This window comes from Dendrobates tinctorius, unplaced genomic scaffold (assembly GCF_039654945.1).
Source record: "Dendrobates tinctorius isolate UK_male_01 unplaced genomic scaffold, ASM3965494v1 ptg000103l, whole genome shotgun sequence".
Taxonomy (NCBI): domain Eukaryota; kingdom Metazoa; phylum Chordata; class Amphibia; order Anura; family Dendrobatidae; genus Dendrobates; species Dendrobates tinctorius.
In genome coordinates this window covers 33,115,007-33,137,051 of record NW_027361771.1, presented here as the reverse complement: position 1 = coordinate 33,137,051, position 22,045 = coordinate 33,115,007, and positions in this window count along the sequence as shown.

Sequence of the window (22,045 nt, the reverse complement as noted above, 5' to 3'; positions counted from 1 at the left end):
GCTGGTAAGCTGTCATACAGACAGCTTCACCAGCGACGCCGAGCGCGCGGCGTCACTGTGTTCGTTAGTGACCAGCGCGCTGATGCAGGGAGCTGGTAACTAACATACACATCGGGTATCCAAGGGACGTGCGTCCCTTAGATACCCGATGTGTGCGTTAGTTACTAGCTCCCTGCATCAGCGCGCTGGTAACTAACGTACACATCGGGTATCTAAGGGACGCACGTCCCTTGGATACCCGATGTGTTCACGTTAGTTACTAGCAGATCGCTGGTCTCCCGCCTGTCACACGCAGCGATGCGTGCTGGCCAGCGGGAGACCAGCGACAAAAGAAATGTCCAGCGGTTTCCTACAGCGATCAGCGATACCGACAGGGGGGCCGGTCGCTGACTCAGCAGCGATCTCGCTAGCGAGATTGCTATGTGTGACGGGGCCCTTAGACATAAATGGAGTACCTTGCTCGGTAAGGATCTCCTTGGGTAGCCCTAAGCGACAGAATATGGCGAACAGTTCATGGACTATTAGTTTAGCCGAAGTGTGGTGGAGGGGTATCGCCTCTGGGTACCGGGTGGCGTAATCTACCACTACTAATATGTGCTGGTGGCCCCGGGCGGACTTTACTAAGGGCCCTACCAGATCCATCGCAATCCGCTCAAAAGGTACCTCTATAATGGGCAGAGGTACCAAAGGACTCCGGTAGTTCGTGGTGGGTGAGGTTAGTTGGCACTCCGCACATGTGTCGCAATACCTTTTGACCTCAACATAGACCCCAGACCAGAAAAACCACTGCAATATGTGCTCTAGCGTCTTTTTGGCCCCCAATGCCCTCCCAGCATGTGAGAGTGAGCCATATTGAGCACCTCCCGACGATAGGGTTGAGGCACCACCAGCTGTTCTACCACCTCATCCCTGATTTTATCAACCCTGTACAGTAACTCTTGGTTGATCTCCATCCGGGGAAACTCCCTCTCTGCACCTGGTTGTTGAGCCACCCCATTTACCACGATTACTCTTTCCCTGGCCCGGGTCAAAGTGGGGTCCTGGAGCTGGGCAGTCCCGAACTTACCAGGTGACACCTCCAGCTCAGGAATCGGTGAGTTCTCCTCAACTTCTCCTGCCAACACCACTAGGGGAAACCTATCTGGGTTACACTCTGTCCCTATGTTGGTGACCCCTACGACAGGAATCCCTGACTCGGGATCTTCAGGTTCAGCGCCCGGAATACTTTTTACCCTGAGAGGGTTAACCCTGTTCTCCCATAGGGACCAGAACAGGGGAAAGCCTCTTCCTAATACAGTCCCATACGGAAGAGTCTTTACCATTCCCACCACTTGTTTTATCTCCCCACACAGGGTGGAGAACGTGACCTCCTCAGTCGGGTACTCACGGAGGTCCCTATGTATGCACACTAAACCCACCTTCCGTCCATTAGGTCTATCCCCGGAAACCAGGGACCCGTGTACCAGGGTCACCAAACTCCGGGAGTCCAAGAGAGCATCCGTTTGGTACCCATTGACGAGTACCTCGCACCGCAGGGTTCTTTTGTGGCAGTGCAGACTGGCTGGGCATACATAGATATACGGCAGGTATACCCACAGTCCATGGGTTCGGTTGTTAGGGGGCAGTTAGCGATCACATGTCCAGGCTCTTGGCACCGCCAGCACTTAAGGACTGGGGCCTGAGGGAACCTTGGGGCTATGCTAGGGGACACGGGGCGGTTGAGATATCCCCTCAGTACGGGCACGATCCGTATTGGCCTTGGTGGAGGGTTGTAGACTTTTCCCAGGCTCCTGAGCTGACGGGGCCTTACATGACAGCCAAGGTGGGGCAGTGTCCCGTATAAAGTCTTGAGTGGCTGTATACCGCTCAACCAGTCCTACCACCTGGTCCAGAGTGCCCGGGTCCCCTTGCCCCACCCAACGTTGTATGGCAGCTGGCAGGGCCCTCACCAGCCGGTCGACCACCACCCTCTCTACCATCTGGATCGGGGCTAAAGTCTCAGGCTGTAGCCATTTTTTAACCAGTTGCAGTAAGGCATAGGCTTGAGACCGGGCAGGGCGAGTCTCAGAAAAGGACCACTGGAACACCCGTTGGGCCCACACATATTTATTAACCCCCAGTTGGGCAAGGATCTCACCTTTCAGCTTCTCATAGTCCAGGGCACCTTCCCGACTGAGGTCCAGGTAGGCCTTTTGTGCATCTCCCGTCAAGAAGTTGGACACCACCTCAGCCCACTGAGCCACCGGCAAGTTCTCCCGCTCTACAGTGCGTTCAAAAATGGTGAGAAAAGCCTCCATGTCGTCCTCAGGTGCCATCTTCCTCAGTGCTGAGCGGACCTTGTACCGGGCTTCCAATCGGTATGTGGTGGTTGAGGTACCTGCCTCTTGCAGAGCCGCAGTCTGCTACAGAATTAAATTGTTGGTCTGTTGCTGCTCCTCTTGCAGCTTCTGCTATCGCACCTGTGAGGCGGCGAACTGTCTCAGTATTTCCTCCGTCTTATCAGTCGACTTAAGCTGCAGCATTGCAGGCCTAATATAAGACATGCAGCACGCTTTGGGTATGCCTCAGTTCACACTGCCCGCTTTCTCCAACCAAGTGTAAAGCAGCGGTGTCCACGCTGGGCAGAGATGAGACAGTGACCCAGCAAATTCAAACAAAAAAATGTGTTTAATGTCCACAAAAAAAACACTCACAGTGCACAACACGCCGGATCGCAGCCGGGAAGCAACAAAACAGTCCGTGTCCAGTTGCCGTGAGTGACCGCGTTGCCCGGGTATGAAAGGGGTGCCAGACTTTGGCTCAGCTTGGCTCTGTGTTGCCTCACACAGGGAGCTCTGCAGACCACTGCTCTCTCTCTCTGTCCAATCTGTGGCCATAGGCCACTTATAAGACCTGGGCTGGAGGAAACGAACCGGACCCCACTACCTTCTTGCAATCCGTTTAAAAAATAAAAGCCCATACCGGGTTTTCCTGAATAAACTCCTTGTTCCAAATAACTCGACCAGGCTCAAACTCACTTTTATTCTGCCCTGTGAGTCACAGCCTGCTGTCTTTGTGTGTAATATCGGGGGGTGATGCCTTCGAGGATTGGATTGATGCAAAGGTAAGACATGTTTATCTAAGTTTATCTAAAGTATTCATCATGTTAATGTTCGGGGGGGGGGCGCTTTTTCGATGTTCGCCCTGTTGGCAAAATTCCCTAGAAACTGCCCTGGTCGCAGGCACACTGCTGCAACGACAGGGCACTCCAGCCCTTCTGAGCGCATTCTGGGGGACACATAGCGACCCTCACATATGACTCCGGTCGCTGCCTCACACAACTGATACGTGCTGCCAAGATCTACAGTCAGCGTGTACCAGACACTGGCTGTATGACTTCAACCATGTATGTTTTTCTCTGAAACACAGCAGCATTTCTGAGTTAGATATACATTAAAAGCCGCAGGAGAGCAAGTCATACAGGTGACTAGTCCGAAAATGTCTTTTGCTGCCCTATACACGTACACAAGGAGAGACCTGTCACTCAACAGGAGCGAGTGGGGAGAAGTGTCCGTGTCCGTGGAATAGGCTTTTTGTAGAGATAACTAGTACGGGAGTTTTTCAATATAATTACCATACTATTACGCTTTAGTGGAATCTACATAGACTTTCCGGTATGGTGATTGCATCTTATACTTACACATCCCTCTTTTTTGTTTACATGTTTGCCTTTCCCTTCCTTTGGCCAGCAGTTAAGATGGCCGCTGCGGTGAGCGCATGCGCGGTGGCTCCCTGTCGTATGGCCGTTCTGATAGGCATCATATGTGCCTGGGGCGGAACAGTGACGTCAGGAGAACGGCGATTCTCCTTGTCCCTCCCGCAGGCTCTGACAGCCAGACGTGACGTGCCGGTGACTGGGACCCGCCTCCCATGCGCCTTTGCAAGCAGCGGTGTTAATTATTATCAGCTGTGCCTTGTAGTTTTAAACCACGACAGCGAAGCAGTACTACACAAGCCCCCCGACGAAGCCCAGCGCGAAACATGCGTTGGGGCTTTGGGATTTGACATACAGCAGACATGTCTCACGTGGTTAAGCATGGTTTATTTGGGTACCCTCCCCCCATATAGCTTTATTTGCACTATAGCACTTCAGCACTTTACTTTGGGTTGATGCATAATTGCCTATGGGTTGTATGAGGGACCCTTTTCTCCCTTAGCCCTTGTGACAGCATATTACTGTGACGCAATCCTTTGCGGCTGTCAGATTATTATAGGGTTTTTTGGTTATATATTTTGGTATAAGACCATTGCACTTCATACATGCTGTTGTCCTTTCCTGTATTGTGTCTTATCTGATACCTGATTATATTGTTGTATTATATACATGAACTAAAAACTTTTTAATCATTTTTGCATCAATAAAGCTTACACTTTTTTCATTATAGTTTTGTTCTTTTGGAATTTATTACTTTGGATGCTACACTCCAACTTAGCTTCTGTAGTTGGTTTTCAGAGGGGTGCGCCCTTTATCTTACAGCAGCATATTTTGCACATTTTTCTATCATTCCCTCATGTCTTTTTCCTGTGTTGTTCTAACTATTGTCCCTTATGAATTTTTTTAATAATAAAATATTTTCATTATTCACGACTACTTTGGACTAGTACATCCTTATTGCCATTCGTGGCAATTGTTTTTCTTGATTATATTTCAGTGTGTCCAGCACTATGATCCTCCATACTGATTTTTCTTTGCTACAATTGTAATGAAATATATCATGTGTGTGTGTTGGCGGAATATCTTGTGTCTGCTGAATTTAGGTTGGTAAAATTATGATGGGAAACATGTATGTCGTATTATTCTATTAGGAGGTTTCTATGGGAAAATATGACCTAAATTAGAAATGTAGACTGCAACGGTGGTTCCTTGCATATACTTATCCATCCTCCTCTCACCTGACCAGGAGTAGGTGCAGTGGCGAAGCAACTGTTTGTGGCGCCCGGGGCGGTCGAAAAATTTGCCGCCCCTTTGGTCGTTGATAATCCGGAAACATCCGATGAGCCCACACTACACTCAAAGATCTAATTTTTAGTCTGCTACTAACTCTGCTGTTATTATTTCTAAATTTCCAGACTTTCATCTTCTTGCAGTTCTCTATCTAACATGACTGACCAGGGCACATGTGTGACGACAAGCTGCGTGTAGAAGCTATGACACCACTGACTGACCAGGGCACACATGTGTGACGACAAACAAGCTGTGTGTAGAAGCTATGACACCACTGACTGACCAGGGCACATGTGTGACGACAAACAAGCTGTGTGTAGAAGCTATGACACCACTGACTGACCAGGGCACATGTGTGACGACAAACAAGCTGTGTGTAGAAGCTATGACACCACTGACTGACCAGGGCACATGTGTGATGACAAACAAGCTATGTGTACAGGCTATGACGCCACTGACTGACCAGGGCACATGTGTGACGAGAAACAAGCTTCATGTACAGACTATAACACCACTGACTGACCAGGGCACATGTGTGAGGACAAACAAGCTGTGTGTAGAAGCTATGACACCACTGACTGACCAGGGCACATGTGTGATGACAAACAAGCTATGTGTAGATGCTATGACGCCACTGACTGACCAGGGCACATGTGTGAGGACAGACAAGCTGCATGCACAGGCTATGACACCACTGACTGACCAGGGCACATGCAGGAAGATTCGCTGACGCTGGCACATGCAGCTATATAATGCTGGTGCAATAGGTGGAGCTCACTGACCTGTGCCCCCACTCACACCGGCTGATCTCAGTCACCGCTGTGTAGCTCGCACGTCAGCCGCACATGTCACCAGTCAGGATAGTACTCAGTGGCGCACTGTCGCTGTCCTTCCTTTGTGATCATGTGACCACTACGTTACCCGGCTTCTACTACCACGCCCACCACTCTGGAGACCGCCCACCCGCTGACCTCAGGACCGTGAGTCTCTGACTGAGCACGGCTAGTGATAGTGACAAGATTATGCTTGTCACATACTTTCTCTGGTCCGTGCTGGGGCTTAGGCGCTATGGTCTCTGTACACCGCCGCTGCCTCTGGCTTCAGGTAGGCGTGTACCTATAAGTACAGGACCCTTGACTGAGCATGTGATGTGTGTCACGTGACATGTCTTGTGCCTGCAACTTCTGGGGAGGCAGGTGCAGGAATCGCCTCACGAACAGCCTGGACTACCGCCCAGACTCACCGGCATAAGGGACAGAGAGGAAGAGGCTGAGAGAGACACAGACAGAGTGCTGCTGCCGCGCCGCCCCTACACACATGCCGCCAGGGGCGGACCGCCCCCCCCGCCCCCCCCACGCTACGCCACTGAGTAGGTGTGAGGTGTCTGGATGGGACCCTTTAATATATCTCATTTAGAGACACCCAGTGTCAGACCAAGTCAAACCAATGAGAATAAGAGATCCGTCTAAATTTTATAGGTGTCTTATCCGCAAAGAATCTCACTGATCTAATCAGTAAAAACTGTTTTTACCCCTTTTATTTTTGAACTTTTTCTATACTAAATATCTATTTATATAATTGCCTTGTAATGTTTCATTTCCTGTTCTGTCCAGATGTCACCGTATCCCAGAATTCCAAGCGGGGGCAGTTCACCGACCGCCATATTGGGACACCCAAGTGATGAGTGTCTCAATATGGAAACTGCTGCTGATAACAACCTATTGCGCTGTACCACCAGCGGAACACCGTCACACCACACACACACTCTATACGCCGTACACACCACACACACTCACACTGACACACACACTCACTCACACAGCCTCTTGCGTGGTACCACCAGTGGAACACCGTTGCAATGCGCCTGGGTGAATTGCGCGCAGGCGCAGTGAATCATTCGGCTGATCCCGGTGGCAGATGTGCGACGTGTCTACAGGCAGAGGAAGCCGGTCACATTAAAGGGGGTTTCCCACAAACGAAAGTTCATTTTAAAAATTGTCTGTGTCTGACCATGTACAGAGCATACCACATCTCCTGGGCAGGGGAGGAAGCAAAAGACAATACTGACTGTTATGAATGGGTCACCGTGGAGAAAAAGCAAACAAGCTAAGCCACAGAAAACAGAGTGGTTGGTAACTATGCAGATTGCAGATCCCTGATCTTACCACACAACTAGCAGGAGCCGTGGAGCGTGCCTACAATGAACCTAGACGCCTCGTCACGGCCGGAGGACTACATAAGCCTAAAGCAAGAAAAGGGAAAACTAACTGCCCCAGAGCAGACCCCAAAGGAATAGCTAGCCCCCACACATGTATTGACGGTGAAACAAGATGAAGGCACAAACACAGGCAGGAAAATAGGCACAAGATGAAGGCACAAACACAGGCAGGAAAATAGGCTGAGCAAACGATGGGGCCCAAACTAACTAGACAGGAAAGGAAAGGAAAGACACTATCTGCAACCTGCAAAAAACCCTACAAAATAATGTCCAACACTTCTGATGTTTGTGGAAAAAATACAATTTTTTTATTTTCATGCCCGGGCATTATAAACTTCTGTGAAGCCCTTGGGGGTTCACAGTGCTCAGCACACATCTAGATAAGTTCCTTAGGGGGATCTAGTTTCCAAAATGGGGACACTTGGGAGTTTCCACTGTTTAGGTACAACAGGGACTCTCCAAAAGCAACATGACACCCGCAGACCATTCCATCAAAGTCTGCATTACAAAACGTCACTACTTCCCTTCCGAGCCCCAACGTGTGCCCATACAGTAGTTTTCTCCCACATATGAGGTATCAGCGTACTCAGGATAAATTGGACAACAACTTTTGGGGTCCAATTTCTCCTGGTACCATTGGGAAAATAAAAAAATTGGTGACTAAAAGATCATGTTTGTGGAAAAAATATGATTTTTTTATTTTCATGCCCAGGCATTATAAACTTCTGTGAAGCACTGGGGGGGTTCAAAGTTCTCACCACACATCTAGATAAGTTCCTTGGGGGGTCTAGTTTCCAAAATGGTGTCATTTGTGGGGGGTTTCCACTGTTTTGGTACATCAGGGGCTTTCCAATCGCAACATGGTGTCCGATCTCAATTCCAGCCAAAAACGTCAAATGGCGCTGTTTCCCTTCCGAGCTCTGCCACGCGCCCAAATAGTGGTTTACCCCCACATGTGGGGTATCAGCGTACTCAGGACAAATTGCACAATAACTTTTAGGGTCCTGTTACCCTTGGAAAAATAAGAATTGGGGGTGAAAAGATCATTTTTGTGGAAAAAATATGATTTTTTAATTGTACCGCTGTACGTTATAAACTTCTGTGAAGCCCTTGTGGGTTCAAAGTTCGCACCACATATATAGATAAGTTCCTTGGGGGGTCTAGTTTCCAAAATAGGGTCACTTGTGGGGGGTTTCCACTGTTTAGGTACATCAGGGGCTGTCCAAACGCGACATGGTGTCCGATCTGAATTCCAGCCAATTTTGCATTGAAAAAGTCAAACGGCGCCCCTTCCCTTCTGAGCTCTGCCATGAGCCGAAACGGTGGTTCCCCCCCACATATCAGGTATCAGCGTACTCAGGACAAATTGCAAAATAACTTTTGCAGTCCAATTTCTCCTGTTACCCTTGGTAAAATAAAAAAAATTGAACCTGAAGTATTTTTTTTGTGAAAAAAAGTTAAATGTTCATTTTTTTTTAAATATTCAAAAAATTCCTGTGGCGCACCTAAAGGGTTAATAAACTTCTTGAATGTGGTTTTGAGCACCTTAAGGGGTGCAGTTTTTAGAATGGTGTCACTTTTGTGTATTTTCTATCATATAGACCCCGCAAAGTGGCTTCAAATGTGATGTGGTCCATAAAAATAAAATGGTGTTGAAAAAATGAGAAATCGCTGGTCAATTTTTAACCCTTATAACTTCCTAACAAAAAAATTTTTTGTTCCAAAATTGTACTGATGTAAAGTAATCATGTGGAAAATGTTACTTATCAAGTTTTTTGTGTGCTGTATCTCTGTGATTTAAGGGCATAAAATTTCAAAGTTGGAAAATTGCGAAATTTTAAAAATTTTCGCCAAATTTCCATTTTTTTCACAAATAAACGCAAGTTATTTGAATGAAATTTTACCACTAACATGAAGTACAATATGTCACGAAAAAACAGTGTCAGAATCACTGGGAACCATGGAAGCATTTCAGAGTTATTACCTCATAAAGGGACAGTGGTCAGAATTGTAAAAATTGGCCCGGGAGTTAACGTGCAAACCACCCTTGGTAGTGAAGGGGTTAATGTTGTTTTGTTAATTGTTTCATTATATATTGAATAAAATTGGTATTATTTATGAATATTTTTTTATCATTGCTCCTACTTTTCTTCGCATTTTGGTATTCTTATATTCATGATATGAAGGGATCATATGTTTTATGAGGAACTCTACTGGCTCTATGCAACCCAGGATAGTCTGGATGGTGGATAAGCAGCCCAAATCAAGTTCCAAAGAAACTCAAGCTGTCCTGCAGACTCAAGGTGCACCATTATCAATGAAACTATCTGTCGACATTTGAATGAAATAAAACACTATGGCAGAAAACTCAGGAAGACCCCACTGCTGACAGAGACATGAAAAAGCTAGAACTGCAGTTTGCCAAAATGTAAATGAGTAAGTAAAAATCAGTCTGGTAAAGCATCCTGTAGACAGATGAGACCAAGATAGAACTATTTGGTAAAGCACATCCTTGCACAGTTTGCTTAAAACAGAATGAGGCCTACAAAGAAAAGAAAACAGTTCCTAAAGTAAAGTATGGTGGCGATTCAAAGATGTTTTGGGGTTGTTTTGCTGCCTCTGGCATTAGGTGCCTTGACTGTGTGCAAGGCAGTGGCATACTGGCAATGATGGCAGACCATGCAGCTGCTATGGGGCCCGCCTGCCCGACATTATACTTTAAACTGTATTGGCATCCAGGTCCTGGATACCGATACAGTTGAAGAAAATGATGGGAGAGGAAGCCGTCAGTTGACGCTGCCTCTCCCATGATTCCCTGCCTGTGTCTAAGCTCTGTGATGTCTCAGTACAGAGGGGGTGATGACGGCAGTACAGATACACCTAGACAAAATGGGAATGGCTGGTAATATCAACTTCCTGTTTGTGGCACATTAGTATATGGGAGGGGGGAAATTTTTCAAGACGGGTGTGTTGCGAGTTCGTTTTCCCCTTCACTACTGAGGCCCGAGGAACTCCCTCTTCTGGTGAGGAAAGGTAGTGAGTCTGATTATCAAACACCTGAGGCTGATGATGATGACTGGCTGAGTGGAGTTACTGACTGGATATAAGGCTGCCGACGCCCTTCTGCCCTGCGGGTGATTTCTCTGTGGGATCCTTGGAGACCAGTCTGAATTCCTGCTCCTCTAAAGCTAAGTTTGCTGCTCGGCTTTTTGCATTTGTGCTTTGACTTTGTTTTGCTTTGTTTTTCTGGATTTCTGCCTTTCCCTGCTGGGGTGTGCTGAATTCCTTTAGCTCTGTCTTCTGAAAATACCTGAGTGCTGATTTAGTTTTTGAAGCCTAGCTGCTTCAGGGTCTTTTTCATATCAGCTTGTTGGCTTATGTCTTTGATAGGGTTTTGGCAGATTGCAGACAGCAGCCTTCCTGTCCTTTCCTATCTAGGTAGTTTTGGGCCCCGGCTTTGCTCAGTCTATCTTTCTGTCTGTGTTAGTGTTTTCATCTTGCTTCACCGTCATTATATGTTGGGGGCTGCCTATTGCTTTGGGGTCTGCTCTGGGGCAGTTTAGATTTCCCCTTTCTTTCTTTAGGCCTATTTAATTCTCCGGCTGTGATCGAGGGGTCTAGGGCATCGTAGGAACCCCCCACGGCTACTGCTAGTTGTGTTCATAGGTTCAGGGGTCTGCAATCTGATAGTTGCCAACTTCTCTGGTTTTCTGGACTTAGCTTGTATTTCTGTTTTTGCCTCCTACGGTGACTCAATCATAACACGGGTGGTGACCATGGAGGCATTTTTGAAGTCGGCCATTTTGGATCCCAACGGGAAGAGGGTCATGTGACACATCAAACTTACTGAGAATTACACAAGAAAAACAATGGTGTGCTTGGTTTTAACGTAACTTTATTCTTTCATGAGTTATTTACACTTTTATGACCACTTATACAGTATAATGTGTTCAAAGTGCTGCCTATTGTGTTGGATTGTCAATGCAACCCTCTTCTCCCACACTTAACACACTGATAGCAACACTGCAAAAGAAATGCTAGTCTAAGGGGGACAGATTCCTTGTAGGAATGCTCGGACCTGACACCCATAATGTGGTGGTGCACCATCTTGCTGGAAAAACTCAGGGAACGTGCCATCTTCAGTGCATAAAGAGGGCAACACGTCATCATGTAACAATTTCAGATATCCAGTGGCATTGAGGTTTCCATTGATGAAGAATGGCCCCACTATCTTTATACCCCATATACCACACCATACCATCAATTATGGGTATCAGGTCCGAGCATTCCTACATGAACAGTTTCCTGGAAAGTGGATTGGTCATTGTGGGCCAGGTGAATGGCCACCAAGGTCTCCCGATCTGACCCCCTTAGACTTTTATCTTTGGGGTCATCTGAAGGCAAATGTCTATGCCATTAAGATACGAGATGTGCAGCATCTGAAACAACGGATACTGGAAGCCTGTGCTAGCATTTCTTCTGCGGTGTTGCTATCAGTGTGTCAAGAGTGGTAGAAGATGGTGTCATTGACAATCCAACACAATGGGCAGCACTTTGAACACATTTTATAAGTGGTCATAGACTTGTAAATAACTTATGAAAGAATAAAGCTAGGTTAAAACCAAGCACACCTTTGCTTTTCTTGCATAATTCTCAATAAGTCTGATGTGTCACATGACCCTTTTCCCATTGAAAAAAATAAAGTTAGATCCAAAATGGCCGACTTCAAAATGGCCTCCATGGTCACCACCCACCTTGAAAAGTTTCCCCCCTCCCATATACTAATGTGCCACAAACAGGAAGTTGATATCAACAACCATTCCCATTTTATTTAGGTGTATCCATATAAATGGCCCACCCTGTACTGTTTGTAGGGCTACATGGGACCATTAAACTATATGGAGGAATATGTGGGGCCCACATACTGTATGGAGGAATATGTGGGGCCCATTATACTGTATGGAGGACTTTGTGGGGCCCATTATACTGTATGTAGGGCTATGTGAGGCCCATTATACTTTTTTCAAGGGCTATGTGGGGGTCATTATACTATTTTGAGGGCTATATGGGGACCATTATACTATATGAAGGACTATTTACTGTTTGCAGTTCTATGTAGGGTGCTATTATACTATTTGCAAGTCTATGTGGAGACCATTATTCTATTTGGAGGGCTTTGGGGGATTCATTATACCATATGGAGTACTAAGTGGGGTCCATTATACTGTTTGGAGGACTATGTGGGGGCCATTCTACTGTTGATAGGACTACATTCGGAACCATTATACTATTTGGAGGGCTAGTGGGGGCCATTATACAGTGTGGATGGTTAAACTGGAACCATCATACTGAGTGGAGGTGTGTGGTGGCCAATACACTGTATTGAGACCCATTATACTGTATGGAGGGCTGTGTGGTGATCACAGTTGGGGCATCATATTGTGTTGGAGTCATCATACTTTACCGGTTGAGGAGGACTTGGGTATAGTAGGCTCATTATACCCTGCGTATGGAAGGTAATGTGAAAAAATTCACTGTGGGGGTATCATACTGTATTTCGGAAGGGGGGACACTGTTCTTGGCATCATACTTTATGTTATCTAGGGACTTCAATAGGAGACAATTACTTTGTAAGGGCTGCCAAGTTGTAAGATATACTCTTCTGTAGTACCGACAAATTACCAAAGATTACCAAAGGATTTTGGATCGCAATGTAGTGCCCAGTGTCAGAAAGCTGGTTTTGCGTGCTAGGTCATGTAACTTCCAGCAGGACAATGACCCCAAACATACTTCAAGAATGACCCAGAAATGGATGAAAACAAAGTGCTGGAGAGTTATGAAGTGGCCAACAATGAGTCTGAGTCTAATTCCCATTGACCACCTGTGGAGAGATCTTAAAATTGCTGTTGGGAGAAGGCACCCTTCAAATATGAGAGACCTGGAGCAGAAGAGTATTCCAAAGTTCCAGTTGAGGGGTGTAAGAAACTTGTTGATGGTACTGTAATAGGAAGCTATTGACTGTACCAAAGAGTCTACAGCCAAATATTAAGTTGAGGGTGCCAACAATTTTGTCCAGCCCATTTTTGGGGGTTTAGTGTGAAATTATGTCCAATTTGCCTTTTTTCCCTCTGGTTTTTTTTTGCATTGTTGAAATACAAACAAAGGAAATAAACGTGTAATTGCTAGAATTTTCTGGGAGAAATACTTCATTTTCTGGAACAATTTCAAGGGTGCAAAAACTTTTGGTCATGACTGTATACTGTATTATGGGCCCCACAACCCCTTATATACTTTATTATGGTCTCACAGCCCCTTTTAAACTGTATTACGCCCCCCACAACCCTATAATATAAAAAAAGATCATATTCACTTAAATGGAATCTGTCAGCAGGTTTTCGTTATTTAATCTGACAGTTGCATAATATACGGCATGAGAACCTGATTCCAGGGATGTATCACTTATTAGGCTGTGTGCTGAAATTTCAAAACAAACAGTGTTTTTTTTAGCAGGAGATTAATACTATCTGATTACAGCTAACACACACAGCAGACCAGCTAATCTTTGTAACAATATCACTTATTTGCTCACAATGCAGAGTGTACATAGGATGTTGATAGTCAGGGGTGTGGGCTGGGTTATGCACAGAGCAAAAGTTTTTGGTCTGCTGCTTCTACATTAGACAAAATGGGTATTCTATGAAAAAGGCACCAAGCAGCCCAGTAAGTGATACATCACTAGATTCAAGCTATCATAGAATCATATCATAGAATCATAGAATTGTAGAGTTGGAAGGGACCTCCTGGGCCATCTGGTCCAACCCCCTGCTCAAAGCAGGATTCGCTAAATCATCCCAGACAGATGACTGTCCAGCCTGTTTGAAGACTTCCATTGAAGGAGAACTCACCACCTCTTGTTGCAGGCTGTTCCACTCATTGATCACTCTAGCTGTCAAAAAGTTTTTTCTAATATCTGTGTCTCCTCCCATTCAGTTTCATCCCATTGCTTCTAGTCTTTGCTTGTGCATGGGAGAGTAAAGATGATCCTTCTACAATGTGACAGCCCTTCAGATATTTGTAGACAGCTATTAAGTCTCCTCTCAGTCTTCTCTTCTGCAAGCTAAACATTCCCAAATCCTGCAACCGTTTCTCATAAGACATGGTTTGCAGACCGGTCACCATTCTGGTCGCTCTTTTCTGAACTTGCTCCAGTTTGTTGATGTCTTTTTTAAAATGTGGTGCCCAAAACTGGACACAATATTCCAGATGAGGTCTGACCAAAGAGGAGTAGATGGCAATAATGACTTCATATGATCTAGACTATATGCTTCTGTTAATACATCCTAGAATTGCATTTGCCTTTTTTGCTGCTGCATCACACTGTTGACTCATATTCAGTCTGTGATCTATTAGTATACCCAAGTCTTTTTCACATGTGCTGTTGCTTAGCCCTATTCCTCCTATTCTGTATTTGCTTTTTTCATTTTTATTGCCCAGGTGTAGTACTTTGCATTTTTCCCTGTTAAAAACCATTCTGTTAGTTGCTGCCCACTGCTCCAGTTTATTTATATCTTTTTGAATCCTCTCTCTCCTCTAGTATTAACTATCCCTCCTAGCTTTGTGTCATCAGCAAATTTAATCAGTTTACCCTCAAGCTTTTTTGCCCTGTGTCATGCTGCTCTCAGATTATATAGCAAAAACCTGCTAACAGATTCCCTTTAATACTGATTCTCGGTATCCCAGTCAATATATCCTCTGAAGACTTCTATAGCAGGCCTGCAGAGGCAGCATGAAGCAACGGGGTCATTGTTCTGCCTTTTGAACGTATGGTGACAAGTCGTAAGCTGCAGGCCTATGGCGGTCTGCGGTTTAGGAGATGGACAGTAATAGAGCACAGAGGACTCCATCATGGGATGGAACTATATTGGCGTTATGTTGAAGACGACAGAGTTCACTGTGGCGATCACAGAAGTTCAGGGCCAGAGCACCAGATCTTTGACGCTAGAGATGTCCCTGTGATAACTAAGGGCCCCGTTACACACAACAATATTGTGAACGATATCGTTGCAACGTCACCAGTTCAGTGACGTTGCAGCGATGTCGAAACGACATTGTTGCGTGTGACATGTAGCAACGATCAGTTGGCTGATCATTAATCGTTGCCTTATGATCTGGGCCATAATTCTATCGTTGGTCTCCCGCTGGGCAGCACACATCGCTGCGTGTGACAGCGAGAGACCAACGATCAGCGAAGCTGGGAGCTGGTATCCAGGGAAAACAGCGGGTATCTAAGAGCCGCGAGGCTTTTAGTTACCCGCTGTTTACCCTGGATACCAGCTTGCTTGCTTGTCCTGATCGCTGGTGAGTCTGTCTATGTAACAGCTCACCAGCGATCAGCCTATGTCCCAGCGATCCCATCCACATCGGATCGTTGGTGGGATCGCTGGGACATCGTTGTGTGTAACGGGGCCCTAAAGCCAGCCCAGAGCAGATAAGCATTTACAAAATTGAAGCAAAGTGAAAGAACAGGTTCTCTAGGCACACAATGTATCCACAAACTGGAACAGAGATCTTCGCAACAGATATATAGAAAGCATTAACAGAACTGAAAACATGGAACCTGATGGAGGACCTTATAATATTCTCTTGTCCAAATACTGTAAAACATGAATACTTCTTTAAATCCAAGGCAACAAGGGCACCAGGTAATAAAGAAAGTCAGACCAAAGGATCTTCAACACTTGACAGTGACTTGTTTGGGCCAATGAAACTGCCTACACCAAGAAGCAACTTCACCAAACAACAACCTCAGCAGAAAACTTCGACAAGCATCCAAGGTGGCGGAGCAGCGTTGGAAAAAACACACGCCTACCAGACGACTTCACTGCTCTCAAACAAGCTACACTTGTCTTCAAATCAGCTCTCACCTCTGCTAAACAGACCTACTTCACAAACCTTGTATCTTCATTATCCCACAACCCAAGACAACTGTTCAGCACATTTAACTCTCTCCTCCGCCCACAACTGCCACCTCCAGCTCCCCTCATCTCTGCCGAGGATTTTGTCACCTACTTCAAAAACAAGATGGACCAAACAAGGCAAACCTTTACTGTTCCACCACCCCAACCACTCCACATACCAGACCTCTGTCCTTCCCTAATAACCTCCCTCTCCAACATCACTGAAGGAGAGCTAACTCATCTCCTTTCCAAATCACACCTCACCACCTGTGCACTTGACCCCATCCCTTCCAACCTGCTCCCCAACCTAACATGCCCATCCCAGCCCTAACCCATCTCTTCAACCTATCGCTATCTTCTGGTACCTTCCCCTCTGCCTTCAATATGCCACCCATCCTCAAAAAAACAAACCTTGACCCAACTGCTATGCTTCCAAACTCCTTGAACAGTATGTCCATGCTCAACTTTCCTCCCACCTCTCATCTAACTCCCTCCTTGACATCCTCCAATCTGGCGTCCGCCCCCACCACTCCACTGAAACTGCCTTGACCAAAATTACTAATGACTTACACACAGCCAAAGCTAACAGACAGTTCTCCATCCTCCTCCTTCTCGACCTGTCCTCTGCTTTCGACACAGTCGACCACTGCCTACTTCTACAGATTCTTTCTTCCCTTGGCATCAAAGACCTTGCCCTGTCCTGGATTGTCTCATACCTTTCTGACCACACATTTAGCGCTTCCCACTCCCACGCTACCTCCTCCTCCCACCCTCTCTCTGTTGGAGTCCGCCAAGGCTCTGTCCTGGGGCCCCTACTTTTTTCCATCTATACCCTTGGCCTAGGACAACTCAAAGTCCCATGGCTTCCAGTACCACCTGTATGCGGACGACACTCAGATCTACCTCTCTGGCCCAGATGTCACCTCTCTGATGTGCAGAATCCCGGAGTGTCTATCAACCATATCCTCCTTTTTCACCTCTAGCTTTCTAAAACTCAATGTAGACAAAACTGAACTCATTATCTTTCCTCTATCTCACGTATCTTCCCTACCCAATCTATCTATTATGGTGAATGGCTTAATGCTCTCTCCCGCACCTGAAATCCTCTGCCTTGAAGTAACTCTTGACTCTGCCCTGTCCTTCAAACTGCACGTCCAAACACCTCCTGTCGCCTCCAACTCAAAAATTTTTCCAGAATCATCCCTTCCTCAGCCCTCAATCTACTAAAACTCTTGTACATACCCTCATCATCTCCCACCATGACTACTGCAACACTTTCCTCTGTGGCCTCCCTGCTAACTCTCTTGCACCTCTCCAGTCTGTCCTCAACTCTGCTGCCCGACTAATCCACCTCTCTCCTCGCTACTCCCCTGTCTCTCCCCTCTGCAAAACCCTCCACTGGCTCCCAAGTCCTCAACGAATCTAGTTCAAACTACTAACACTGACCTACAAATCCATCCACAACCTGTCCCCTCCCTATATCTCTGAACTAATCTCCCAATATCTTCCCTCATGTAATCTTTGATCCTCCCAAGACCTCCTACTCTCCTCCACACTTATTCGTTCCTCACACAACCGCCTCCAAGATTTCGCCCGAATATCCCCCATCCTCTGGAACTCCATGCCTCAACACGTCCGGTTATCTACCACCCTAGGATTCTTCAAACGGAACCTGAAAACCCATCTTTTCAGGGAAGCTTACAGCCTGCAATAACCATTCTGCCTCCTCACCACCGCCCGTGCTGCCGCCTCATCACCACCAGAGCTGCTGCACCCCCAACCTTATGTCTCTTCCCCACTATCCCGTAGAATGTAAGTCCGCAAGGACAGGGTCCTCTCTCCTCTGCACCAGTCTGTCATTGTAAATCTGTTTACTGTTAACGATATCTATAACTTTGTGTGTAACCCCTTTTCATATACAGCACCACGGAATTAATGGTGCTATATAAATAAATAATAATAAAAAGTGTAACAAAGACCAGTAACCCGTGTCACTGGAAGACCCTCATACTTCAAAGTGATAATGGAGGTAAAATCACGAGACACCAAGTGGAAGACTATCTAAAATAAAATGGGAAAGAGCATCAGAAGACAGTCTCATACAAACCTGAGCAAAACAGATTCTAGAGTACCTGAAAAATATTGGGGTGAAGCCACAATGAAAGCAACTTATTTACAACACAGACTATTTTTCTGGTATCTCCATGTGAACTGTTGCATGGTTCGAAATCAGTTGAAAGACTTAAAAGTTTTTGGTTGTAGTGCATTTGTCTATATTCCACAAAAAAAACCTCACCAAACTTCAAAACAGTGCAACAAGAGATATCTTAATCAGATATAGTGTCAACTACAAAGGATACAGAATTCTAAACCCCCAAACATACAGAGTTACTATTAACAACGGTGTTAAGGTACTGTCACACTTAGCGAGGCACCAGCGATCCCGACCAGCGATATGACGTGGTCAGGATCGCTGGTGCATCGCTAAGTGGTCGCTAGTGAGCTGCCACACAGGCAGATCTCACCAGCGACATCGCAGGGGTCGGGGTCATTACTTCAGACGAGGCGATCCTGACGTCCTCCCGCCCGCGTCCACGCGTCGCTCGTCGGCGCCACAGGAAACCCAGCAGGAAGCTGACGACGAGAAACGGTCCAGGACGTTCTCGCACGACCAGCGATAACCAGCGGGGGAGCGGTCGGAGGTAAGTATCACACATAGCGATATCGCTAGCAATATCGCTATAACGTCACAAAAACCAGTGACGTTATAGCGATATTGCTAGCGATATCGCTTAGTGTGACAGGCCCTTTACTTTCACTGGGGACCTGAAAGATAATGTGATGACATCACTGAAAATAAGAGCAGATGAGAAAACTGAAAGTGATCAGACTACTTATGAACAAATGGATAAAGTCTGGGAGCAAACATAACTGAACCCAGATACAGGACAAAGGTGTTCAACAAGAGAAAACAAAGGTAAACCACTAGTAAGTGTTAGGAGTCAGATTTCTACCTCTCCTATGTTGAAATCTAGACCCTCACATGCTGCAGTCTCCTGCTCTTCATCTGCTGCAGAGGAGATTGCAGAGGAGAGTGCCTTGCGGCAACTCTCTCCAGAGGCTAAGTCCTCTGTTCCCTCCACTGAGCATGCTCATGGGACGAGCTCCCTTTAGAGTTCGGGAGTCAGGTGCTCAGGTCCTGTGTCAAATCCTATTGGCTCCTCTTGGAGCCTTGGAGATTTCCGGAAGGTCCCGTTTGGTATAAAAAGCGCGCATGGCTGTTCCGCCATGCGCTAGTATTCTTCATACTTGCTGCTGTATGTTTGATGATGATGGATGCTTGGACTGGTTTATGACTTATTAAGAAAACCCTTCCCTCTGATAATACGTTTGTGTGAATGATTGGTTCCTGCCAGTAGTAGCGCCAGTACCAGCGCGCCTAGCTCCATCTTGCTCAGCAGCCTAGCGTCTGCATTGCGCCAGCGTTATTGCAGCGCTTTACCAGCGGCTCAGTACTTGCCGCGCTGCAGTTGCAGCTTATCTCTGCGTCCGCTGTTGCGACGCCACGCACCTTATTTAACGGTAGGTCTAGACGGAGTAGTCCTGTTGTCTCAGGCTACTCCTGTGACTCTGAATACCGCGTCTGCATCGCTGAGGCTCTGTGACCCTGAACAGACTCAGCGTTTTGTGTATGCTTTTGCCTGCAGCTCTGTGAGTGTAACAGAGCTTGCTTCAGTGCACTTTGGGTGCAGTTAAACCCTGTGCACATTACCGCCATAGTGCTCTGCATCTTCTAGCTGCGTTTTTTCCATCCTCCGCACGGTGGACCCCATCTTGGGAAGCCATATATCTGCTTTCAGAAGGATAATCTAATAAATGGATAAAAGATTTAAAGGAAGAAACTAAATCCATTCCTGACAACCAAGGGTATTTGTCCTATGCACAGATAGAAGGAGTTAACCCTACAATCAAGTATATTGATGTGAAGTTCCATTTTAAGAGGGATCTTCAAGAACAATGATTTCTGGACTTAAAAATACTAAGAACATGACTGCAGACATTTTCTCAAAGCCATTGACTACAGAGATATGTTCTTGGCTGATGAAAATGCTGGGTCTAGCAGACTAAATCTTAAAGGAGCAGTCTGTGCATATTGCACAGTAAGGCTGGAGTCACACACAACAAATGAAAAATCGGTCCCATTGTAACGGTACGAAATCGCACAAAGAATTCTTGTCCAGGGATCCGTCTGTCATCCTATTTTCCGGCGATGAACCGATTTTATTTGCATCTAAGCATCAAATTGACATCCAATGCCAATGCCTGATGCTCTTTCCTGTTGTCCTGGAGAAGTCTTGCGATTTAATCGCAAGTCACACGTGTGGTGCGTTTTCAATGCGTTTTTTAATCGCATTCATAGACTTGCATTGGCGAATCCGATCCGAAAATCGGTGACAATCGCAGCATGCTGCGATTGTCTCGGTCCGAGGAACGGATCCGATAAAAAAACGCATGATGTGAGCTGCCCCATAGAGTAACATTGGGACGAATGCAAAGCGATTTTTTATCGCATTGCATTCGTCCGATTTAATCGCTAGTATGACTCCGGCCTAACAAGAATCTACTGAGCATATGTGAGCATTGACAACCGACGTGCTCAGTAGAGCAGACACTAGTCTAGCCCCTGAAATGGAGGTCACTCACGATGCTTTGTTTCAGGGAGGGGATGGAGACACCCAGAATATGACTTATTTGACTATTGTAGCATGCACTGGGATTTTCAGAGGAGGTAGTATAAAAATAAAGCAGTCAGAGTAGTGAGGGAACGGTAGGGAATTTGTAATTAAAAGTACCGGTATAATCTGTTTTCTAAGGCCTGTTTCACACTTCCGTTTTTGACCATCAGTCAAAATCCACCGTTTTTGCAAAAAAACAGATCCACCATTTTTTTGGCGGATCCGTTTTATTCCCCATTGATTTGCATTACCGGCGGATCTTGACGGATGTCCATCTGTTGGATCCGTTTTTTTGCGGATCCGTAAATTTTTTTGCATCCGCCGAGATGCCAGGACGATCCATGCAACGTTTTTTGTGCTGCAGGATCCGCATTTTTATAGTGCGCATGCCCGGAGGAATGAAGTCAGCCGGAAATTTAACCCTGAAATCATTTCTGGCGGACAGAAAAAATTCTCTCTCCCTCTCTCCCTCTCTCCTTCCCGGGCAGCGGTTCCTTTAAAATTCTTCATTCGGTGGATCCGTCAAAACAACGGTCCGGTGGCATCCGTTCACATCAGTTAGCAACGGATCCACTTTCAGCCATTTTGACGGATTTTAACTGACACAAAAAAACTGAAGTGTGAAACAGGCAGATGACATTAAATTGATAGGCATTTAGGAGTAAAATAAATTTTAGTCCCGGACCACCCCTTTATGTTGTTGAGAAAGGGTGTTGGAGCATGCAACAGCTGCAGGCTTATGTTGAGAAAAACAATGCTGTGAGATAGCAGATGGCACTGTGTTAACAGTTACAGTTGGTTGATATGTATAGTATATAGTTCCTTTCCAGGATATACTATATGACCTTTCAGGTTTTTTGGCGCAATTTCTTTTCTAGAGTTCTGCATGTTATGATGATGAAGATAATGGTTGCTGTATGTCCCATGTAAAACAGTGAATTCTCACACAAAGCCTGAATGCGAATCATTGTGCTAAAGCTGAAATCTACAACAAGAGAAGCTTATTCATATCCTACGTCTACAAATAATGGAGAACTGCTTTTCAACTGGCATGTTTGCTGTTACATGTATAAAATATTCATCGGACACTATGCATTACAGGATTGTGCAGCTGCTGCCTCCCTAACGCAAGCACTATACACAGATGTTA